Below are 23,984 nucleotides of genomic sequence, written 5' to 3'. Positions count from 1 at the left end.
TCTCCAAACCCCTTCCTTGCTCAGATATTAATAGCATGCATAAAACCAACTATATACACTCTGTGTGTGTGTATGTGTGTGTATGTGTGTGTGTGTGTGCATGCTTATATATCCGTGTGTGTGTGTGTGTGTGTGTGTAGACAAAGAATATATGGTGTGTGGTATAGCATAAAGGTTTTATTGCGTATTACAAATGGTGACGATATTTTCAGTTAGCACAAAAATACCTTATATACCTTTGTGGAAACAACAACAAAAAACCCCCAGAGGATAGGAGAATATTGAATTTCAATTTGTAAATTCAACACTTTGTTATTGGCTCATTTCTGTAGTCGTACATGATTTAACAATTCAATTTTCTGAATAATAAAATTATAAATTGTTTTCTCCTCTGCTTAGCTAAAACAAGCCATTAAAGATAGTAAATGTGGCATATTATTGGTACTCACTCACAAGAGACTGAGTGAACTTTTTACATTTTCTACTGTAGCGCCCCCTCTCCACCTGGTTACCTTCTTTTAGAGCCAATCTCCTTTCAGGTTCGGATGGATAGGTCTGGGTTCTTCTGGATCCCGCCACCTACTCAATTTTATTCTTTCTGATTGATGTACTTGGCGGTGCCTCCACCCCCCTCACTCCTTCCTAGCAGGGTTGCCAGGGCAGCTTGGGAGGAAAATTCTAGCCCAGGATAATCCCCACGTATTCGCCAGATAGTCGGAGACTCCCAGAAAATAACACAAACACATACACTATAATAAACACAATTATATTAAACAGGAGACAATTATAACAGAACAGGGTAAAACATTATTTTTAGGGTCACCGGTGCCCTGCAACTGTGAAGTTAGTGTCCCGTTGGTACGCGTACTTTGTTGGGGCCCTTGATGACTGTTGACCACACAATCCTTCTCTGCAGAGGTTTAGCAGTGGGGCTGACTAGGTCCAGTACAGCCCAAAGGACTCACAAATGGGAGAAGGCAGCAAATCCCTCCACAGTTTAATAGGCTGCAGGTAATAAAATCCCCAAACAAATTCCCTGACTTACTAACTAAAAATTGGTGCACTCACACACTCCATGAATGAGCCTCAGGTTGAGAGATGACTCAGTCTCTGCAAAGGGGCTGCTCTCTTCTCACAGGGGTCCTCTTCAAGCAGGAACCAGGCTGCTTCGGTCCCAGAATTTCCCCTCACTGTGAAGGGGTGCAGGGCTCAAGATGCAGACCACACAACTGCACCAAAATTCAAAACTATAGCCTCCCAGCCCAGCATTCAGACCCACACAGCAGGCAGCAGCCCTGAACTTGCTGCTAGAGCCCAGCTGACCATGCAGTGACTGTCTCACCCAGGGAGCTGAAGAGCCTACTCAGCCTGGCTGGGGAAGCCTCCCAGCAAACTCCACAACTGGGAATCAACAGTGGAGACATAAACCCAGCTGAGGGATCCTGCCTTCAGGTCCCTAGAGGCTAGTTCTCAGGGGGAACCCTGCATGCAGGCCTGGGGCTTACTAGCTCCCACACACTCAGTCCTCCCCTTTTCCTGGCTGGCTCCAGACTCCCCTCAACAATGGTCTCTCCTTCCCCCTGGGAGGGGCATCTCACTCCCCATGGGTTGCCGGGCAGACTCTGGCCCTGGTAGGGAGGGGGAGCCAAGGCAAACTCAGAGTGCCTCTCCCTGAGCTGCCAGCAGACAAAGCCCCAGGAATCCAAGCAATCTCCTTGGGGGTTACACTACTAAAATTGGATTTTTAACTTTCAAAAAAATTATGACAATTGCTCCTTCTTGTGGCTTGAATGTTGACATATAATTAATTTAGTATTTTCTTCACAAAGTTTCCTGTCTAGGCTTATACCTGTCACAAAAATGTCCTTGAATGTTTATCTAACAGCAGGAGCACCAAGCATGTCCATTGAAACTTAGCAAAGCAGTTTAACTTCTGCCAAACAGGAAGTGTTCATAACAGAATGTAATAAAGATGCAAAAAGTGCAGTGTTTTATTCAGGACATTTACAAAATCCCAACATAATCTGATAGTGTCATAATAATAATAAATGGAGATAACAGGATTCAACAAAAAGACACTGGTGCATAGCTGAATAATCTAAATCATCGTGCACAAATTATCTTCATATTATTTAGTATTTCATCTCAATATATTTAAACTCATTTTCATAAAAATGTTCCACTGTGAATAATTCCAATTCCTTATCTTGTTAAATCATTAAAATTCTGATTGTGGAAATTTTCCTATTGACACAATCAACTCGGCTTCCTGCTACAACTGATACCCCAATGCTGGAAGGAGAAATTAGGTCTTGAGTAGCTTTCATCTCCACTCTCATTGCTAGAGGGTGTGAAAAATGTTATTTGGGTTGTGAGTCGCTGGTCCTCTCCTCACTTCCATTCTTGGAAGAGATCAGGTCCTAAATGATTTTCTGTCCTGGAAAATAATGGTTTTAACTGGCTTGATTTTTTTCTATGGACCCTATTTATTTAAACAATTTTTGTGTGGATTATAGTTTCACTTTCCAAAACTGTAAGACCCATCCCTTGAGGCATATAAAATTGTACAAAACACTATGAAGTGTTTTGTGGGAAAAGATCCTGCACAGGCAGAGAGGGCTGAACTATTTGCTACCTTTTTTCCATCTCTCATTTTTGTGATTCTGTGGGTTGAAAATATAGCTACTTACCTGCCCTATGTTTGGTTGTTGAGCTGCTGCTAAAAAGCAACTCTTGATTCAATCAAATACATCTGCCTCTAAAGCAATGGGCAAGCAGTGGTTGGGGATATAAGATACAAATAATGACTTCTTCCAAAAACACCAATAACCTGGCAAGCCTCAGTAAGACTGTAATTTTACTTTGTTTTGGGGAATGGCTCAGCATCTGGACCAAAAATGTCTTCCCATCCACATGTGCAGTGCATCTTATGTCCTAGACCAGTGGTGTGCAACCCATGGGTCACGACCCCCTTGGGGGCTGCGGCTGGTGGGGGGGAAACATGGGCGCAGCACTTGGATCTGACCAGACGCTTCCTGGATCTGCACCTGACATACACACGGTGGGAGTGGGGAAGGGTCAGGAGAGCGCTTCCTTTTTTTTTTTTTTTTAAGTAAATTTGGCAGCCCCCGCGGGGGTTGCAAATGAAAAAAGATTGCGCACCACGATTCTAGACCACATAACTTCAAAAATGAAGTGCATACTCCAGCTTTGTCTCTGTTGATCCCTTCCATCTTTTCTTCCAGTTATGCCATTCCCTGTTACATATCAAACTCAAAGTACATGTGTGGATGTAGAAGCACAGGAGCCCAGCAGTGGGAAACTGCAACTCAGCTTTATGCACAGAGCTGGAGAAAGAGGCCAGTTATGTAGGTATTAAAGAAAAAAAAAAGACTTGGAAGGCCAGAGCTGGGTGCTTGTCGAAGTTAGATCTTTTTACCTAAACTAGATCTCGGCATTTAAGTTTCTGGAATTATGCAGAGAAAGGGATGAACGCTGATAACAAGATTGTATAATATTACAATGTTTGTCCCTTCCTGAATCAAAGGTACAAGATATTGGATTTTAGTTGAGTCAATCAACCTTTAATGTAATCTGTGTCAGAATAGCCTCTGTGGGAAAGAGATTCAAAAGCAGCAAAAGGGTATGTCTGCACTACGTGCTTATATCAAAAAAGCTATTTTGTGGTAATAACACTCAAAATAACTATTTTGAAATAGCGCATATGCACTACAAATCCCCATCAAAATAGTTCCAAATTATGTTGAAATAGTACGTCCACACTGATTGAAGCCTTTATCGCATTTTAAAACCCCCAGAAGCACTCTAGGCAGGGCATCAGAACAGCAATCTGATGTTCATGCTTAAAGGGATCCAACCTCTACAGCCATGTCTCAAACTCTTCACCTTTGCTACCTCTTCAACGGATAGCAAACTCTTCTCACAGTGTGCTTTGGTTGCCCTTGCAGATGCCACAGTACTTGTGCCATGGAGCCGGACATGCTGCAAAACACTTGCCGGTTCTTAGACCTCCTAGCGTAGTTGATGCAGGCTGCCCTTGTGACATTGCAGGACCAAAACCAGCAGCTCATTGTTGGGCACCTCCTCACCCCACTGCACATGTTGCTCATGCACCACAACCCCTTCCACCCTCCCCTGCACACCGTGCCTTGCCGCTTCTCATGCTGGGACACCAGTTCCAACTGGTGGGACTGGATTGTCATGGAGTGGTGGGACAACCAGCAGCGACTCCAGAACTTCTGTTTGTGGAAGGACACCTTCCTGGAGCTCTGTGAGTAGTTTGCCCCTGCCTTCGAGTGATGGGACACCTGCATGCGACTAGCCATCTTCCTTCAGAAGCAGGTTGCCACATCTCTATTTGGAAGCTCTCCACACCGGACAGCTGCTGCTCCATCGGGAACCAGTTCAGCATGGGGAAATCAACTGTTGGGGCTGTTCTCATGTTGGTATGAGTCTCTTACTGTTGTCTCAGGAGGGTGGTGAATCACTGGAATGGGGTTCCCTGGGGAAGGGGGGTGGAATCTCCCTTCCTGGAGGTTTTGCAGGCCTGCCTTTACAAAGCCCTGCCGCGGATGGGGTAGGTAGGATTGATCCTGGTGTGGAAAGGGGCTTGGACTCAGGGACCCTCCAAGAGCTCTGGCAACCCTGTGATTCTCTGTTTCTATCCTTCTATAGGTGGTGAGGGCCATCAACACCATCCTGCCTCACAGGGTCATCATCCTGGGTGACTTCAACCCCATCGTTGCTGGCTTTGCAGCCATGGGCTTCCCCAATGGTAAGGGGTCTATTGATGGCACCCACATCCCCATTTGGGCCCCCGACCACAGAGCCTCTGATTACATCAATGGGAAGGGTACTTTTCAATGGTGCTGCAGGCCCTCATGGACCACCAACATTAACATCGGGTGGTCGGGGAAGGTGTACAACACCTGCATATTCCACAACTCCAGCCTGTTCCAGAGAATGCATGGCAGCACATTTTTCTACAACTACTTCATCAGGATCGGGGACATGGACATGCCAATGTGCTTCATGGGTGACATAACCTACCCCTTGCTCCTTTGGCTAATGAAGTTCTACATGGGACAACTGGACCACACCAAGGCATGGTTCAATGGCAGGCTCAGCAGGTGCTGCATCATGCTGGAGGGCATCTTTGGCTGTTTGAAGGGAAAGTTCCAGTGTCTCCTCCCCTACCTGGACCTCAGCAAACAGAACATCCCCCAGGTGGTGCCGGCCTGCTGTGTCCTGCACAACTTGTGCGAGAACAAGGGGGAGACCTTCTATCCGGAGTGGGAGAGGGAGGGGACAGAGGTGAAGTGGCTCCCCAGGGCCTTTGAGCAGTCACTCACTGCTGCCATTCAGCAAGACCATTGGGGGTTATACACATCTAGAAGGCCCTGAGGGAGAATTTCAGCCAAGACCAGCTCTGACGCTGTCCCCTTGGCCTCTGCACAACTGGACTCGGCATAGGCCCTCTGTGCCTTTCTTCCATCACCCCTCCCTTACCCTGCCCTCCCTTCCTATCTTCCCTCTCCCCTCCCCTGCAGATAAAATAAACCAGGTTTTTTAGTATGAAACAACCTGTCTGTTATTTTTATTTGGGTTAAATATAACTTGGGAAAGAACCTGGGAGGGAGGGAGAAGGTGAATGGAAGGGGGAGGAGGGGCTCAGGGATGGGGCTGGAAAAGTCCAACCTTGGATGGTCCCACCACCTTGTGTGCAGCCCTCAGCAGCCACGAGGGAGGGGCATGGGGGGAAAGCTAAAGAAGTGGGGGGTAGGAGCAGCACTGGGTACAGGGGGAGTTGGAGGGGAATGAGTGTGGGGGAGCAGCTGCTAGACTGCTCAATCATAGCGACCAGGCAGTCGATGGTGGTGGTGTAAGCCACGCACATGCTCTGGGTCTGCTGGGATAGCTCATGCCAGATGGTGCAGCTCACCTCCTGATCAGCACGGCCCTGATCCTGTATACTCTCACATGCTTTACATTAAGAACACATGTAAGTCTTTGCAGGATTACAGCCTAAGATGTCATTAAAAAATTGTTTGTCTCTGTTTTATTTTTCCTTCCTTAGTGTGTCAGTGCTTATTGCAAAGACTTGTCAGTAATTCCATTATACATTTTTACATATGCCCTGTAAGTGTCCCCATCAAAAAGATATACATTTTTAAATTTAAGAGCATGTTTAAATTCTGTTGAAATCCGAACATTAAAGCATGTTGTAACCCAGTGTCCCAGTGGTCACCCCAAGTCTGGGTGGCCCTTGTCCCAAACGGAGGCGTGGCCTCCTACGTCTGCTCCTGACCCCGGTCTCCCGACCGCTCGTAGAGAAAACCGTGGCTCGTACTGGCCTGTGGGTGCCGGGAAGGGGGTCCGGGCCCTCCCTCACTCTGAACCCCGACCCAGGGCCCTGAGATGGGAACGCTAGTCCCTAGTCAGTGGAGGGGGTTATGTTCCCCCAAACCCTCCACTCTCGGGGTTCCACGGCCCCACCCTGGGTCACTTCTTCCCGGCCTCCTACGCGCCTGCTCCCCAGCGAGGGGACAAACTCACTCCGCGTCTTTGTCGCCGGCGGGGCGTCTGTTGCCACGGATCCCGCGTCGCTCTCGAGCCTCCCGGTGAGCCCGGATCGCCTCCCATGCCTCCGGTGCTTCCCCCCTCTCGTCTCTGGCTGGCCGCCTTTTGTATCTCCCGCTCCCCGGCGGGCCCCGCGGTCGGCGTCCTCCCCTGCTCCCGGGCCCCGCCCCTCCCCGTGCGCTCCCCGTCGCCTCCCATGACGTCATCGGCAGGCGACGGGCACGCCGGCGGGCTGCTGGCCGTCCCGACCGGGGACGGTGCTCCTAAGTTCCCCGTTTCAGTGCGGGGCGGCGTCCCGGGTGTGCCCGACCCGTCACACATGTTCATATGCTGAGTTAGGCCTTAAGCCTTCCTGATCCTATACTGAAACCTGCAAGGGCAGACCGTAAAAGTGGAGCACTACATAGTACTACAGCATAAAGTATTAAAAGTGTTGCATAATTAGCTCTCATAGGTTAGATTTCAAAATATTGCATGCTGTGTGAATTGATATTTGAAAAACAAGTATTAGCTATGTATACAAAGTCATGTTCTTGCAGCCATTCACAGACAGAACTAGTAGAGCTAACTGATCCAATTTCAAAAAGACAAATTACATAGGCATATTAGGAGTTCCATCTTTCCTCTAGAAATTAAAAGTAGATATAACGTAAACTATCAAATTTTAGGCATATATGAACAGTTTCCTATGTTGAGCCATTTAAATTATGTTATTTAAGAATCATCTGAAGGAGAAAGTGAAACTATATATTTTGTTAAGTGCAAGAATAAATTTACCATATGGTCCTGCAGCTGCAGAACCGTTCGGGTTTTTTTTATGTTTTTTCAGTTACAGACTAACACGGCTACCTCTTTAAGAGTTTTAAGCTTACCATATGTAATACATCTCTAAATTACTTCAAAAGGCATCTTCATTTGCTTCTTAATTAGAATTATTTATCTTGCAATAAAATAAGCGTACATTGCAACACTCTACACCAATTAGGTGGGGTTTTCAGATTCTAATAACTTCCATTTAAGCAGTACATGACTAATAGCTAACAGAATGCACTAGTAAAACTATATGCTAATAATTTGTTTAAATCCCAACAACAACAAAACTTTGGAGCTTGTCTACACAATTTGGCAAAGAGCGCCAGAGGGCTGTGATTTGTACAGTGTACTAATAAGATGCATTTTAGTTGCCCTACAAATCATAGAATACTAGAACTGGAAAGGACCTTGAGAGGTCATCGAGTTCCTCACGGCAGGACCAAGCACTGTCTAGACCATCCCTCATAAATATCTATCTAACCTGCTCTCGAATATCTCCAGAGATGGAAATTCTACAATCTTCCTAGGCAATTTATTCCAGTATTTAACCACCCTGACAGGAAGTGTTTCCTAATGTTCAACCTAAACCTCCCTTGCTGTAGTTTAAGCCCATTGCTTCTTGTCCTATTATCAGAGGCCAAGGAGAACAATTTTTCCCTCTCCTCCTTGTGACCCCCTTTTAGAAACTTAAAAACTGCTAGCATGTCCCCTCAGTCTTCTCCTTTCTAAATTAAACAAATCCAATTCTTTCAGTCTTCCTTCAAAGATCACGTTTTCTAGACCTCTAATCATTCTTGTTGCTCTTCTCTGGACCTTCTCCAATGTCTCCACGTGTTTCATGAAATGCCCACAGAACTGGACACGATACTCCAATTGAGGACTAATCAGTGCAGAGGAGAGCAGAAGAATGACTTCTCATGTCTTGCTCACAACACTCCTGTTAATACATCTGAAAATCATGCTAGCTTTTTTTTTGCAACAGTGTCACACTGTTGACTCCTTTTTAGCTTGTGGTCCACTATGACTGACTCCTAGATCCCTTTTGGCCGTACTCCTTCCTAGACAGTCACTTCCTATTCTGTATGGCTATGTCTACACTGGCCCCTTTTCCGAAAGGGGCATGTTAATTTCACAGGTCGTAATAGGGAAATCCGCGGGGGATTTAAATATCCCCCACGGCATTTAAATAAAAATGTCCGCCGCTTTTTTCCGGCTTTTAGAAAAGCCGGAAAAGAGCGTCTACATTGGCCCCGATCCTCCGGAAAAAAGCCCTTTTCCGGAGGATCTCTTATTCCTACTTCAAAGGGCTTTTTTTCTGGAGGATCGGGGCCAGTGTAGACGCTCTTTTCCGGCTTTTAGAAAAGCCGGAAAAAAGCGGCGGACATTTTTATTTAAATGCCACGGGGGATATTTAAATCCCCGCGGATTTCCCTATTACGACCTGTGAAATTAACATGCCCCTTTCGGAAAAGGGGCCAGTGTAGACGAGTCCTATGTGTGAAACTAATTGTTCCTTCCTAAGTGGAGTACTTTGCATTTGTCCTTATTATACTTCATCCTATTTACCTCAGACCATTTCTCCAATTTGCCCAGATCATTTTGAACTATGACCCTATCCTCCAAAGTATTTGCAGTCCCTCCCAGCTTGGTATCATCTGCAAACTTAATAAGAGTACTCTCTATGCCGATATCTAAATTATTGATGAAGATATTGAACAGAACCAGTCCCAAAAAACCCTTGCGGAACTTCACTTGTTATGCCCTTCCAGCATGATTGTGAACCATTAATAACTATTCTCTGAGGGTATGTCTACACTACCCTCCTAGTTCGAACTAGGAGGGTAATGTATGCATACTGCACTTGCTAATGAAGCCCGGGATTTGAATTTCCCGGGCTTCATTAGCATAAGCGGGGAGCCGCCATTTTTAAATCCCCGCTGCTTCGAACCCCGTGCAGCGCGGCTACACGGGGCTCGAACTAGGTAGTTCGGACTAGGGTGCCTATTCCGAACTACCGGTACACCTCGTTTCACGAGGAGTAACGGTAGTTCGGAATAGGCACCTAGTCCGAACTACCTAGTTCAAGCCCCGTGTAGCCGCGCTGCACGGGGTTCGAAGCAGCGGGGATTTAAAAATGGCGGCTCCCCGCTTATGCTAATGAAGCCCGGGAAATTCATATCCCGGGCTTCATTAGCAAGTGCGGTATGCATACATTACCCCGCTAGTTCGAACTAGCGGGGTAGTGTAGACATACACAGAGAATGGTTATCCAGCCAGTTATGCACACACCTTATAGTAGCCCTATCTTATTTCCTGTTGTATTTCCCTAGTTTATTGATAAGAAGATCATGCAAGACAGTATCAAATGCCTTACTAAAGTCTAGGTATACCACATCCACCGCTTCTCCCTTATCCACAAGACTTGTTATCCTATCAAAGAAAGCTATCAGATTGGTTTGACATGATTTGTTCTTTACAAATCCATACTGGCTGTTACCTATCACCTTATTTTCTTCCAGATATTTGCAAATGAATTCCTTAATTACTTGCTCCATTATCTTTCCTGGCACAGAAGTTAAACTGTCTGATCTGTAGTTTTCTGGGTTGTTCTTATTTCCCTTTTTATAAATGGGCACTATATTTGCCCTTTTTCAGTCTTCTGGATTCTTTCCTGTCTTCCATGATTTGTCAAAGATGATAGCTAAAGGCTCAGATACCTCCTCTATCAGATCCTTGGGTATTCTAAGATGTGTTTAATCAGGCCCTGATGACTTGCAGACATCTAATTTTTCTAAGTAATTCTTAACCTGTTCTCTTTTTTTTTATTTTCTAAGAGTCTATTGGTGTATTTTAAAAGGTATCTATGTTGTATTAACTTAGCCCTGCATCTTAATGTGAACTAATTACCTTTCAAAACTTGCCAGCAGGGTCTACATTGGGCATTTAGTACTCAACATGTTAGGGCACTTAACAAATCACTCCTCTCTAGTGTGCTTAGCCAGTGCTATATAGACAATTCCGTTTTGTGACTAGAGGCATAACTGTCAGTATGAATATGCATGTCCAAGGTACAAAGCTGTCAAGCTCATCAGCATACACAAATCATTAAAAATAAACAAAGTTTGCTTTTGCCCCCCATGTGTTTGGGAAAAAAACAAATGTGTATGTCATCTTAGGCTAGATGGATCTGTATTAAATCAAATAACAAAATGGTGTCCAGGCCAAAAATGGTAATCCCAACAATTCACTGGAGCTATCAGGTCTACAAGCCTCTTGCATAGGAAGAAATGAGGAAAAATGGCTCTTGCGCAAAAGGGGGTTTTTGTGCAAAAAGGCACCATCTACACAGTGCTTTTTTTGCACAAAAACCTCTTGTGCAAAAGGGAAAGGAAGAGGAAATGCAATTGAGAGTGCGACATATGCAAATGAGCATTCAATTTGTTCCTGCTTTTCTGCAAGAGGCTCATAGTGCAGACATAGCCTCTCTGTCTCACAGTTCTAAGTCAAGAATCCAGCGTTTTCTTCAGGGGAAAGAAATGGGCCCACACATGAAGCACTTCAAATCTGTGTAACATCTATCCACACACTTGATCCAGCCACACAATTAGGCCCTGTAGATTTCTGTTCTGTGCCTGTGATCCTTTCACATTGAATTCTCCAGCCACTACCATGAGGCACTCCAGCACAACAAATAGGTAGAGACCTGATGTAAGCAGGGTCTGAATCAGTGCTTCCATTACAGCCAGCTGGAATGGGAAAGGAATCCTGGGTGTAGTGATGGCCACTCTGTTGTTTAGACCTGCTGCATATTCAACTATTATTATGTAAATACAGTTCACACTGGAATGGGAAAGAAATCCTGGGTGTGTTTATGCAAATACAGTTCACTTAGTTACTTAGGCCTGCTAGATATTCAGTTGTTAGAATGGTATTTTGCCTATTGTAACCAGTTTGTCTGTTGTGGGATCACAAACCATGTTAACCCTAAATGTAGGACTTGTAAAATATGACCATCGATGCTTGCAGTTCTTGGGAATGCAAAAAAGCAGACTGTGTTTAACTTGGTTCAAAGGAGAGACACTGTGATTTCTCTTCCAAACTCTGTGAAGTGAACTGGGGGGAAGGGCATGAGCTATAAGACTGGTTCAACCTGTTTCCCTTCTCCCCCTCTACTAATGATAGAACTAAAACAGACTGCATAAGGAGTCTCTTTATTATTTTAAAATGTTTTTCCTGTTGATGCTGGAATCTTTTGGCTGGGTTGTGCTGCGGGCCAAGAGCTGAAATCACTGAAAAGCTGACATCACAGAGAGCTGAAATCACTAGGTTTGCCCTAGAGCCAAATCCATCACAAGGCTGACTGGCAGGAGTAGTGGCTGGCGGGAGCAGCTGGCAGGTAGCTGGCAGGCGGCCAGCAGGAGGCTAGCAGGTTGGCTGGCAGGGGCAGGCAGCAGGCAGGAGCAAGTGGTTGGAGGAAATGATTGGCAGGTGGCCAGAAGGAGGAGCAGCAGGTGGCCAGCAGGGCAGCAGGCAGGAGCAGGCGACTGGCAGGAGTGGCTGGCTGGTGGCTGGTGAGAGCAGTGGCAGGCAACTGGCATGTGACCAGCTGCGCAGCCAGCAGGAGCAGCATGTAGATGGTATTGACACATGCTCAGTGAGTGGATACATCATGATAATGTACCTATGGACTCTGTGTAAGCACTTACTGGACAGAGCTGTGAGTGAGGTGTTTGAAGTGGGGTGAACCACACTATGGGTATGTCTACACTACAGCGTTAATTCGAGTTAACTTAATTCGAAATAGTTAATTCGAATTAAGCTAATTTGAATTAATGCATCTACACACAAAACCTATTTCGAAATAGAATGTCCACACTAAGTGGACCCTGAACCAAAGTTAAGGCTGGCCGGAACCAGTGCCGGCAGGGCATCTGGTTAGGACTTAGTGTGTGGGGCTGCTGCCTGAAGCTAACTGAGCTCCGTGCTTAAAGGGACCCTACCCCCACCCCGGACAGACAGTTCTCAGGGTTCCCCGCTTGTTTGTCTACCTCAGTGTGGGACAGCAAAGCAGTCTTGTCTTGGAGTGCCCTGAGTGCCTGCACTCGGGACACCACAGCACTCAGTCACATGGAGCCAGAGCTGCCCCTGGGCATACCAATGCATTTTGTGGGGTCATTGCCATCAGTCCGGCTGCACTTGCTGCAGGCTGCCATCCGGGGGGGGTCTATCGGAGGGCTGTCAGGATCCAGCAGGCCCTGTGGGAGAGCGTCCACCCCAAGGAGCCCTCAGAGCCACCCCAGTCCTCCCCACCAGGGGCTCGGTGCCCCATTCCTCCCTCATATCCTTCCACTTGCCCCTCCCTAGCCCCCCTTCCTGATGTCAAACATAAGACATGTACATTCAAAAAAAGAAACTGGGTTTATTGAACTTAACTTGGGAGGATGAACCTCTGGGGAGACTGGGAAAAGGAGGTGAGAGAGGGGAAGAGAGGGGAGGGAGAAACCTGGGAGGAGGGAGCTGGAAGGGGGAAGCAAGGGGAAGAAGGGGGAGGGGAAGCTCATGGTCCAGGGTTGGGGGGTCTCCCCAGACCAACTTGATTTTCATGCAAGCCTGCTCCTGGGTTCGCATGTGACCTTTGGTAGCCAGGCTTGCAGCTATCCTGACATAGATGGACGCATTCCTCTGTCTAGTGCGGAAATCATGGATGTTGGGGACATCCCCCCAAACCTGAATAAGGTCCATGATCTCCACCCTGGACCAGGAAGGCACCCTCCTTCTCCAGCCCCTGTTAGGCTCCTGGTAGCTGGCAGACTGCTCCTGGGGAGCAGTGGAAGGCTGGCTGCCAGTGGCTTGCTGGCTCATGTTTTGGGGCCACTGGGTCGGGGCCCCAGTGGCCACTGCTGGCTCTGGGCTGGTAGGCTTGGAGCTGGCACAGGCACTGTCACCAGGCTCTACCCCTTTAATGGCTCCGGGGCTGGGGGAGAGGAGAGTAAGTTTTCCTGGTTGTGCCCAGAGAGGCCACCAGGGCTCCCTGGGAAGGGCTGGAGGCCCCCCATTTTGAATTAAGTGTCTACATAGCACTTAATTTGAAATAGCTATTTCGAATTTGGCATTACTCCTCGTAGAATGAGGTTTACCAAATTCGAATTAAGCACTCTGCTATTTCGAATTCATTTTGAAATAGGGGTTTGCATGTATAGACGCTATTAAAGTTCATTCGAAATAACGGCTGTTATTTCGAATTAACTTTGCAGTGTAGACATACCCTATATGAGTTGGGGGTTGGACTAAAGACCTTTAATCAAAAGACTCTGACCTGTGGACTCCAGACATGGTACCTTACTTATGGGTTTTCTTGGTTTATGTGTGTTCCTGTAGGTTGTTGCTAGATTACTCTTATTAAACAGAGTGTTTCTGTCTCTGACTCAGGGTTTGCGAGAGGGGAAGAATTGCCTCAAAAGGTGCCCAATGGGTAGGTTGGAATTTACCAGTTTATTGGATGGAAGCTCAAGCCAGTTTGGTTACCTTGTTGAAAGAACTTCCTTAGATGTTGAACCTGGCCCTTCTGTCTGCTGACTGCTTCCGGCAGGAGGGTTACACCAGTATGCTTCTAGAAGCAATGCACAGTGAAAACCATAGTAACCTGAGTTAGTTAAAGGCAACTCCAGATAGTTTTCACTGTTAACTATGAGTTGACTTTTGCAGGGGAAAACTAAAACAAATTTCTCATGGCAAGGACAATATATATGGGAGTATTCCCTTCTAATCCCCAAAGCACTATCAGCAAATCTGTGCATGACAGAAAAGGCAAATCCCACAACACTGGAGATTCCAGAGCCTTTCCATCAATGGATTCCCATAGCTATGTCCTAACTTACTTCAGGCCAAATACCAAGAACAGAAAATGGAGGACGGGAAGGAAAGCTTTTTCTTCAGTGGTGGTGACAAAGAATGTGCTTTGCTCCTTGCAGCAGGTTTATGTCTGTCTGGAAAAAGTAGCTGGCTACTGCCATGAATTGGTAGGATCAGAATCTACTAGTCACACAGCATGAGGTGGCAGATTCACCAGCTGCTACATGATGTATTGTCAGTGAAGTGACCATATTTTAAAGTGAAAAGCCTGTTCAAGGATGGGATGCATACGCCAAGAGAAATTGCCTACTCCTTGTACTCAGCCAAGAAGCTCCCTTCTCCTCCTCTTTCCCCAGGCCCTGTGGATTTAAATCTACATATAGTGAGTGTTTGACTCCAGGATTTATGCAATGGGGGTAGATGGTCTCCAAGAGGCCTTGCGGTAGGGGTGAAAGCAAGTTGGCAGTTTATGATTGTTTTGGTGACCAAGAAAGTCTTTGAGGGACACATACACTTACCAGCTGTCATATGCCCCATCTGTGCTGATCAATGGCTCCTCCAAGTGACAAGCCACAGGAGTTTAGAAAAACCGGGATCAAACACTCATTTTGAGAACCCTCAGTATTCAGGACCACATGGTCACTCCAACTGGCAAGGAGTAGAAACCTCTTACCATTCATAGAGTGCACAGAAAAGCATAATTCCTGTGGAAGGAGGAATTACCATTTTAAAATGAGCATGTTATACATACTGCTTAGATTAAATGACTTGCCTGGGATTTTTTCTTTGAAATCTAGTCCTACATGTCTTGATCATATAGACATCTCATTTGTTTAAGTGTGCTCATCATTTAGAGCACATTTCACATTTTCTGATTTTTTTTCTGAATGGGGTATTTTGCATATCTTTTTACCAGACTTATGGGGAGTGTGGATTTAATTATAGTGAGTGCCAATGAATGGGATTAACCCTAAATGAGATTTTAGTGGGTTCATGCCATCTGTTTTCATTTTTCCCCCTGAATTCCTAGTAACATAAAGATCACTCTAACTAGTGACAATTTTCTCTTTTAAAAGGAAACAATCTCATTCGGGGAGGGGGGGGGGGAAAGGGGTTGTGGTTCTATTTTTTTTTAAGCTCACAGCAAATTGAAATTAAAATACAGTTAACAAAATGCAAAAAGTCATCCAACCTCCATCTGCCAAAAATAAACAGTTTGAAAACAAATTTCACATCCCTGACAATGCTGACTGTGTTTATAGCATGTTTCTGTTGCCTTACTTCGTTCTGCTATCACTGCGAGCTTGCACCCTGTATTTAGAAATAAAACAGAAACACATTGAACTTGCTGAACTAGCTGTTGCCACACTGCAACTCTAATGGGCTTAGTGACCACAACCTACAGGGGCCAGAATGTGTCAACAGCAGAAGGGCCAACCTCAATCACTGGCTGTGCTTTAGAGTTGTTACATGTTTAATTCTTTGCAGCTTAGTTCTCCTGCTGTTTTGGCTGCTCAAAATCAAGGCTCATATATTGCAGCAGCCTTCGCTACCTCATGTAATGCCACAAAGGTCCCAGCAGGAGATCTTTCAGTAGAGCAGACAAGCCACAAGCCAGGGCAAACAGGGCATCACAACTTCCTAATAAGATGACTTATTAGACTGGGGGCTTGACACAGCTTTTATTTAACCACTTCATTTGTCAGCCACCAAAAGTTTGAATTATCTCTATATCTAAAAGAAAACAAATGGTTTGTTGATTTGTGTCCTCCACTTTGTCTATAAATAAACAGGCCATATAAATCTGATGTCATCCTTTATTATCATGAATATATATTTAGATTTCCCTTTCTATCTGATACCCAAACACATAGTGATTTCTATTAAACAGGTGTACTCCTGTTGGAGGGGTCACTGCTTATTCAGGACTTTGAGTATGGCTATAGAGGGCCAAGAGTGAAGTAGTTAAATTACTAAAAGTGCCGGAACAGCTTCCTGTCAGCACATGCATGGGCCTTAGGCAGTGCCTGCTGTTTGGGAGTAAAAGAGAGTACCTTGCCTTATACCAGGTGGCGGACAGGCAGACCGTGTTATTAAGAAGCAGAGATTGCAAAACCTTGATCTTCAGACAAAGCCCCTAATTAGTCCCTAGCAGGAGAATAAATGGCATTCCACAATCAGCAAGGATGAAAAAGGCTCCTTCAAATTTCACTCGGTAATCTCTACTGTTGCTAACATTTAGGATCATGTTGGGAACTCTTGTCGTTTGAGCCACTTCATGATTCAATCTTTCTGCTCATTTAAAATGTTTAGCAAACATCCTGTTTTGAACTCTGTGTCTTAGGAAAGACATAAGCATCCTGGCAAATAGCTGCGTGCCACTACTGACTGCTCCTTTCTTCCCTTTCTAAGCCTGAGCCAAAGCCAACTGACATCAAAGGGAGTTTGTCCATTGACTTCAATAGACTTTGATTCAGGCCCTCTGAGAACAATATTTTGAAGTGCTTCTTAATGGAGATCCTGTGATCCCCCCTTTAATGTAGAAACTACACACTGAAGAATGTTTTAAATACTGGCATAGTTCTGATTAACATTGTTTTTGCACCATATTTGTTTTTATAAAAATAAATATCTATTGAACATTTTTATCAAGTAACATCCATGTCCTAATTTTGATATTTTTAAACATTTCTATTGGAGAAAGCATCCTTGTCTAAATAGTCTCAAGGCTCATAAACTTCATCTAGCTCTATCATATAACAGTACAGTAGTTTTCAAGGGCTCTCATTACCCAAACAATTTGGAGAAAATTGATTTTATTCATTCCTATGGTATCTGTTGTTATTTGTACCTGAAATTAGCAATTCATAGAACAGAATTATAGGACTAGCAAGGATCTTGAGAGAAATTCTAGTTCAGTGAAGTCTTTTACATCAAGGCAGGACTAAGCATTATCTAGACCATCTATGACAGGTGTTTATCTAACCTGCTCTTAAAAATCTCCAATAACGGAGATTCTGCAACTTCCTTAGGCAATTTATTCTAGTGTTTAACTACCCTGACAGGAAGCTTTTTATAATGTCCACTCTAAACTATCCTTGTTGCAATTAAAGCTTATAGCTTCTTGTTCTATCCTCAGATGTTAGAGAACAATTTTTCTCCCTTCTTCTTGTAACAACCTTTTATGTATTTGAAAATAGTTATTATGTACCCTCCCCTTACTCTTCTCTTCTCCAAACTCATAGTTAGCTCGTGATCCACTGTGACACCCAGCACGCTTTCTGCGGTACTTTTCCCTAGGCAATCATTTCCCATTTTGTATGTTTGCAACTGATTGTTCCTTCCTAAGTGGAGTACACTGCATTTGTGCTTATTGAGTTTCATCCTATTTACTTCAGACCATTTCTCCAGTTTGCCCAGATCATTTTGAATTTTAATCCAGTCATTCAAAACACTTTTTTAACCCCTCCCAACTTGGTATTGCCCACAAACTTTATAAGTGTACTTTCTATGCCATTATCTAAATCATTGATGAAGATATTGAACAGAACTGAACCCAGAACTGATTCCTGTAGGACCGCTCTTGATATGGCCTTCCAGCTTGCCTGTCAATCACTGATGATTACTGTCTGGAAACACTTTTTTAACCAGTTATGTACCCCATATGTAGCTCCATCTAGGTTGTATTTCTCTAATTTTTGTGACAGTCATGCAAAACAATATTAAAAGCGGTACTAAAGTCAAGATATACCACATCCACCACTTACCCTCATCTACAACTTTGTCAAAAAGTTAAGGATAGTTTGACAATTCTGGCATTATAGAAATCTGTAAGATTAATCAAATCCACACAAGAATCCAAATCCTAGTTCTAGAGCCTTTGTGCAGATTAATTTTATTATGTAAATGGTTTAAAACATAAACAACAACAAAATGTGATCATTTTTAATTATCCATCCTGAAAATTAATATAGCCCCTTTTTAAAAAAATATTTGTTTTACAGATGATTATTGTGAATCACTAAATATACCTACATTTTCTTACTTCACTCTAGCTATTATTTTGAATCTTCAAAAATGAATAACTTATCACACTTTTTCTATTTTAAAATTTACTGTGGATAATCTGTAAAGTAATATATAGTAAGAGGTTTTCTGTTTTAACAATTTAATGATAGTCTCTAGCATCTAAGAAACAAACTTCAAAACTGTCTCTTCTAAAAAAATTCAGGAATATTATATGTTACCATGAAGAAGAGATTAAGTTATTAAGATGTAAATTGTTTAAACAGGATTTGGGATGCTTATTTTTTCTGATTCTTACTGTACTATGACTAAGCAGTGCACTCTTTGCCTACATGTGTACCCGAATGTCAGACAATTGCAAAACTAACAGGTGTCATTTCCTCTAAGTGGAATTTTTAAGAATGACTAAAATGCGCTGTCCCAAAAGCAGAATGTTTTGTTTTATGTATAGAATATGCAGCACTCAACTTATGATTTGAATCAAGAGACTTACTTTTGTATAATTTTAACTTGTATGTTTTATTGATTTGAGATGTAAGAAATGGTATGCCAAAACTTTGATTATTGTAACTAGTTCTAAACAAGAAAAGCTAACATCAGTTTTCACAACAAACAAAACCTGTTTTTGTTCTATCAGTTATGTTTAAAAGAGTTCAATTTCAAACCAAACACGACTTGTGGTTATTCTGTCAGATATTTATATAGCCACTGGGGCGCCATAGTTATGCACTGCATACATCATTGTATTTTTAAAATGTACTTAATGAACATTTTTTTCTTTTCTGGTAACTACTTCATTGCCTTAAATGAATGCATTCCAATAGAATTTGTAACAAATGAGTACTTTGTGTTTGCATTAATGCCAAACACGTTTAACAAATTTTTAACAAGGAACACTGGCATAAAGCCAAACTCCTAGAGGGACACTGAAGGAATGCTATAAATTCAAGCTAGATTTTACCTTTTCACTTAACTCAGCAAGTGTCTTAGGTGTCTTTTGCGTCTCAGTAGTGTAAGTTTTCTATTTCAGGTTGGATAAAAATGTTTATTTTAATTATTTCTCCTGATCTGGCCCTGTTTAGTAGAGACTTGTAAATCCATATAATCCATATAGAAGTAATTGACAGAAGGCTATGCTCAGGTAGAAACAGGCAGGTCTTTATTCATTCAAAATCTTCATTGTGGATCTAACAATCTCTTCCCAAGGATTTGGCTGTCAAAAAGTTACAGGAATAATACAAGTCCTCAGGTTGTAGAGATAGCAGAGTTCAGATTATAGGTAGCCTATTGTGTTCAATAATGCATTAATATAAGGAAAATTTTAGTGGAGCACATTTCTATTAGATTTGCATAAAAAAGGACCCAATCTTATCCCTGGTGTTGTACTGCAAGTTTTTAAATATTGATTATGATTACAACTGCACCTGTGAAAGGGGAAAAACAGTCTGCAAGATTCTCATTTATCTAAACTGCAGGATTGCACTGAGGTCATGAACAGATTCTTGGCTAAATCCAGCCTCTGAATCAATCCAACTGCAGTTTTTATGTTACACTCTCATAGTAATTTTCATTGAAGACCTTGGAAATCTCCTTTTCTGTAATCCAGGTTGAACCTCTCTGGTCTGGCACCTTTGGGGTCTGACTGGTGGTGAAACAGAGAATTTGCTGAACTACAGGAGGTCAATATTGTGTAGGAGCATTACCAACACTGGGCTCTTAGAAGACATTTAGGGATAAATTACAGCTAAATAACAGCACAGAACACTGAGATCCAAGACTGGTTGCTGTAAACAAACTTTATGGGACTGCAGGAAACTTGGCCACACAATAAGTGGACATCTAGATAATTAAAATCTTGTCAGACCATATATGTTACCAGACCATAGAGTGCCAGACTAGAACAGTTCAACCTGTACATGCTAATATTGATAGTTACAATTATCTGAACAAACCACATGCTGATTTCTATATTTGTAAGTTAATATATGAGAATAATCTTCTATCATCTTAGTTTTAATCAAATTCAGAGATTGAAAAATAATATTTAGCACCCATCCAAGAATATCAAAAGACATTATAAATATATAGTCTTTAGAATCTTACCAGTGAGGTAATTCTGGATTAACCCTCTTACTCAGAAGGGCAAACGAAAGCATAGAAATATTATGTGACCCCCCCCCCCCCAAGGTGAGACCTTGAGCCAGTGGCAGAATCAAGATTATAACTCCATGCCATTTTCATTAGTGATCTCAATATTTCATAGTTTAGGGTTGACCACAAATGCTTAAGAATGTATTTGGATCGTAACTACATTCAGACTGTAATGTGGCATTCCACAGCACAATTTTAAAACTTGCAATATCAATGGTCTATTATCCTGTTTTTGAATTGTTACATTTTGGATAGTTGCTTAGACCAAAAAAATTAAAGTAAGTAACATAATTTGTTACTATTTTGATCATAATAATAAACATATCTTCAATAGGAACACAAGAAATTCATTCTGACAACATTTTTAAAGATAGTAAGTCATTATGCAGATGACTTGTAATAGATTGTTAATGAACAGAAATGGCCCTACCAAATTTTCATTAATGATAGCCTTGTAGTACAGACATTTGGTTAGATACCCATTTCCTAACGATAACCATTTATTTCCCCCCCTCACACACACACACACACACACACACATGCTAATTACCATATCAGTTATTGGCCTTTTATTCTGGTACAATGTGTAACAGGTTAGGAGAGGGCAATTTGAGTCTATGTGAATGAGTATCTGTTTTTGTACATGGGTGCTTGTTGCAAACATTTGGAAAGCATATGGAACATAATGGACATTAACTCAGACGTCAAAAATAGCCTGCATTTTACTACTGTTATTAAACAGCTTCCCCTTTAACCCCTTTGTGTTTACCCTCTCCCTCCCCCAGCTTGTTTCTGCAAATAACCACTAAAAGGAAAGGACTGAAACTAGAACTAGTAATCAGGCAGGTGTCTATCCAAAATAAAAAATCATCTGAAAAAAGATATTATGAACAATCACACTTTTTATATCTTCAGATCCCTGTGTAATTTTCATTCAGTGAAACCTTACTGACACTGAGAGGTACTGAGCACTCACAGTTCCCATTCACATTACTTGGAGTTTTGGGTGCTCAGCACTGCTGAGTATCAGGTCCAATATAGCTAGCCAAATCTTAGGTTTGTATGTTTTTTTAGTGACTAATGCTATGCACTGCCTTGCAGAAACACAAATATAAATTATATTTACTCACACCTAATAGGTGTTTGACAGCAATATCCTTTTATATATTGATTTGACTTATTTGAGAAATATTATGCATTTCCCACTTGTGGTGAACAGGTTTTTTATTTACTTCCAATAATGTAGTTTCCTCATGACTGAATTGGATGATTAAGAGGGTTGAGTTTTATCCAGGAGTTTTGTTATTGTATGACAGACCCTCAATGAAAAATGGGATAAAGGACTTGGCAGATTGTATTATGCATTTTATTGCTCTTCTTCAAACTAACATTGTTTGTTATGAGTTCTTACTTTTAGCAGCATAAATGAGCATTAATTGTAAAGGTCCTTTAGCTGGTAAAATATCAAGATATACAAGATTCAGTATGATTGTTTTATTCACATCCCAGCTTGTTAAATTGGTGTCAACAATTTTTTCTTCTAATAATTGCAGGAATGTACACAACTCATTAAGTTCCATGGGTGTTTCCTGTATTTATATATCTCTTTGAATGATGATTTTAAAAATCCTCAGTGCACAAAAGAATGGGAACTATGCACAGTTCACAAAATGTAACACATGCTCTGACTTACTTTTTTCATAAAAAGTTTGCAAAGATTTTATGTGCCAGAACTAGTAACATGATCCACTTTAGGAACTCCCTTGCTTTCCAGCTCTGCAGAAGTCATTTTGTCTTGTTCAGTGGTCTGATCCAAAGCCCATTGAAGTCACTGGGATAGAGTCCTACAAATCTGTGGATATCCGCTTTATATCCATGCGTATCTGCATCTGCGGATATGGATGCTGATATCTACATCTTATTTTTGCAGATACGGATGCAGATGCGAATACAAATTTTGTATCTACAACCCAGCAAATTTGCAGAGATCCTCTTTATATCCATGCAGATGCATATTCAAATGTTCTATCTGTGCTGAGCTCTACAGTAGAAATCTGTCCTTTGACTTGGTGCATAGATGCTAAAACAAGGAGTGTAGGGGGTACTGCAGCTTGAAGTGGTTTCTGTTATATACATGTTTGTAGTTAGGCTCTCAGCCCCCCACCTATAAAAATTATTCTAGTGCAGGGCTATTCAACACACAGCCTGCAGGCCGCCCATTTGTTTGCGGCCTGTGGTGCGATTTGGGTTTACACAGGGCTCAACACGTGGCCTGGTGGGATCCTTTGAACATGGCCTCCACTGGGAACACGCTCCATAATGGTGAGGCATCTCCCAGGTGGAGTGAGCATTGAAAGACACAAGCAGACGGGCTGCCTGGAACAGATGGGTGCAGGGTGTTGGTGTTTCTAGCCTCCTGGGAGGAAGTGCTGGGAGCGCTGGGGTGTTGTGGAAAGTGCTGGCTGCTTAGCCTTGTTGGCAGAGCCTGAGATGTGCTGACTGGCTCACAATGGCCATGTTTGGGTCCAGCGTTGTGGCTTAAAGCTTAATCTTTATATTCATGCCTGTCAGTGTGAAAGAAGCTATTTGCATATATTTCCATATGCATTTGCATATATATGCAGCCACACTAAAGTTGCGGCCCTTGGCATGTGCTGTATCATTGTGGCCCCCAGGGCTTCCAAATTTGAGTAGCCCTGTTCTAGTGCATCTGCTTGAATGGGCTTAGCCAGGCCCTAAGGGAACATCTATGCTTACTGGAAGATCAAGGCTCCAGAGGTTCCATCTTTTGGCATTTGATTTAGCAGATCTAGTTTAGACCCATAAATTGAACGCTAAGGGCAGCTCCCACTAGCATCTGGTACTTCTCCTTTAGCGAGGAGTAAGGGAAGCCGATGGGAGTGTTTGCTTCCGTCAACCTCCTGCAGTGTGAATGCTGCCAAGGCTTGGCTTAAGGTAAGCTGACCCAGCTACACATTTTGCGTAATTGGAGTTGCATATCATAAGCTGACCTGCTGGGTCTAGTGTAGATCTGGCCTAAGTGTTTTAACCAAAAGAATTGAACCAAGTTGTTGCATGAATATTGATAGTACATCTGGTTGTAAGTATATACAGCCACTGCACAGACATGTACCTATAAATACAGATTTCAAATTCTTTGCTTGTTCATTTGTCCACAGCACTTAAATCGTGTGGAGCTACACTTTCAGAATAACTACACTTTTAAAGTGTCAGCTTTTAAAAATAAAAAAGCCATTTTTAGCCAGATAATTCTATTTGCAAAACAACTCCATCATAGTCTTTTAACAGTATCAAGAGCAGAAAAAATATTTGTTGAATGTAATAAAATATTGTATGCTATTTTAAAACCGACATTTTGGAAATTTTCACTTACATGAATGTGAGATCAACATTGAGAGTCCTAGTCAGTAAATACATTTGTCCTTTTTCATTCACAGACCTAAAAAATGAATGTGTACATCCACTGCAGGGGAATTATCTGGTTTCCTCCCCGACATCTGATCTAAACATGTACTTTATAA

At 42.8% G+C, this 23,984-nt stretch overlaps 1 protein-coding gene across 6 annotated transcripts in view; it reads left to right on the top strand.

The window, feature by feature from the left end:
- Positions 1 to 23,984, top strand: part of ERC2 (ELKS/RAB6-interacting/CAST family member 2) — a 1,139,467-nt gene that overhangs the window by 1,111,624 nt on the left and 3,859 nt on the right. The window lies entirely within an intron of this gene.

The sequence above is a fragment of the Pelodiscus sinensis genome, chromosome 11 (assembly GCF_052426305.1).
Source record: "Pelodiscus sinensis isolate ZL-2025 chromosome 11, ASM5242630v1, whole genome shotgun sequence".
In the NCBI taxonomy this organism is placed as follows: domain Eukaryota; kingdom Metazoa; phylum Chordata; order Testudines; family Trionychidae; genus Pelodiscus; species Pelodiscus sinensis.
This window is presented reverse-complemented; position numbering and strand designations above follow the sequence as displayed.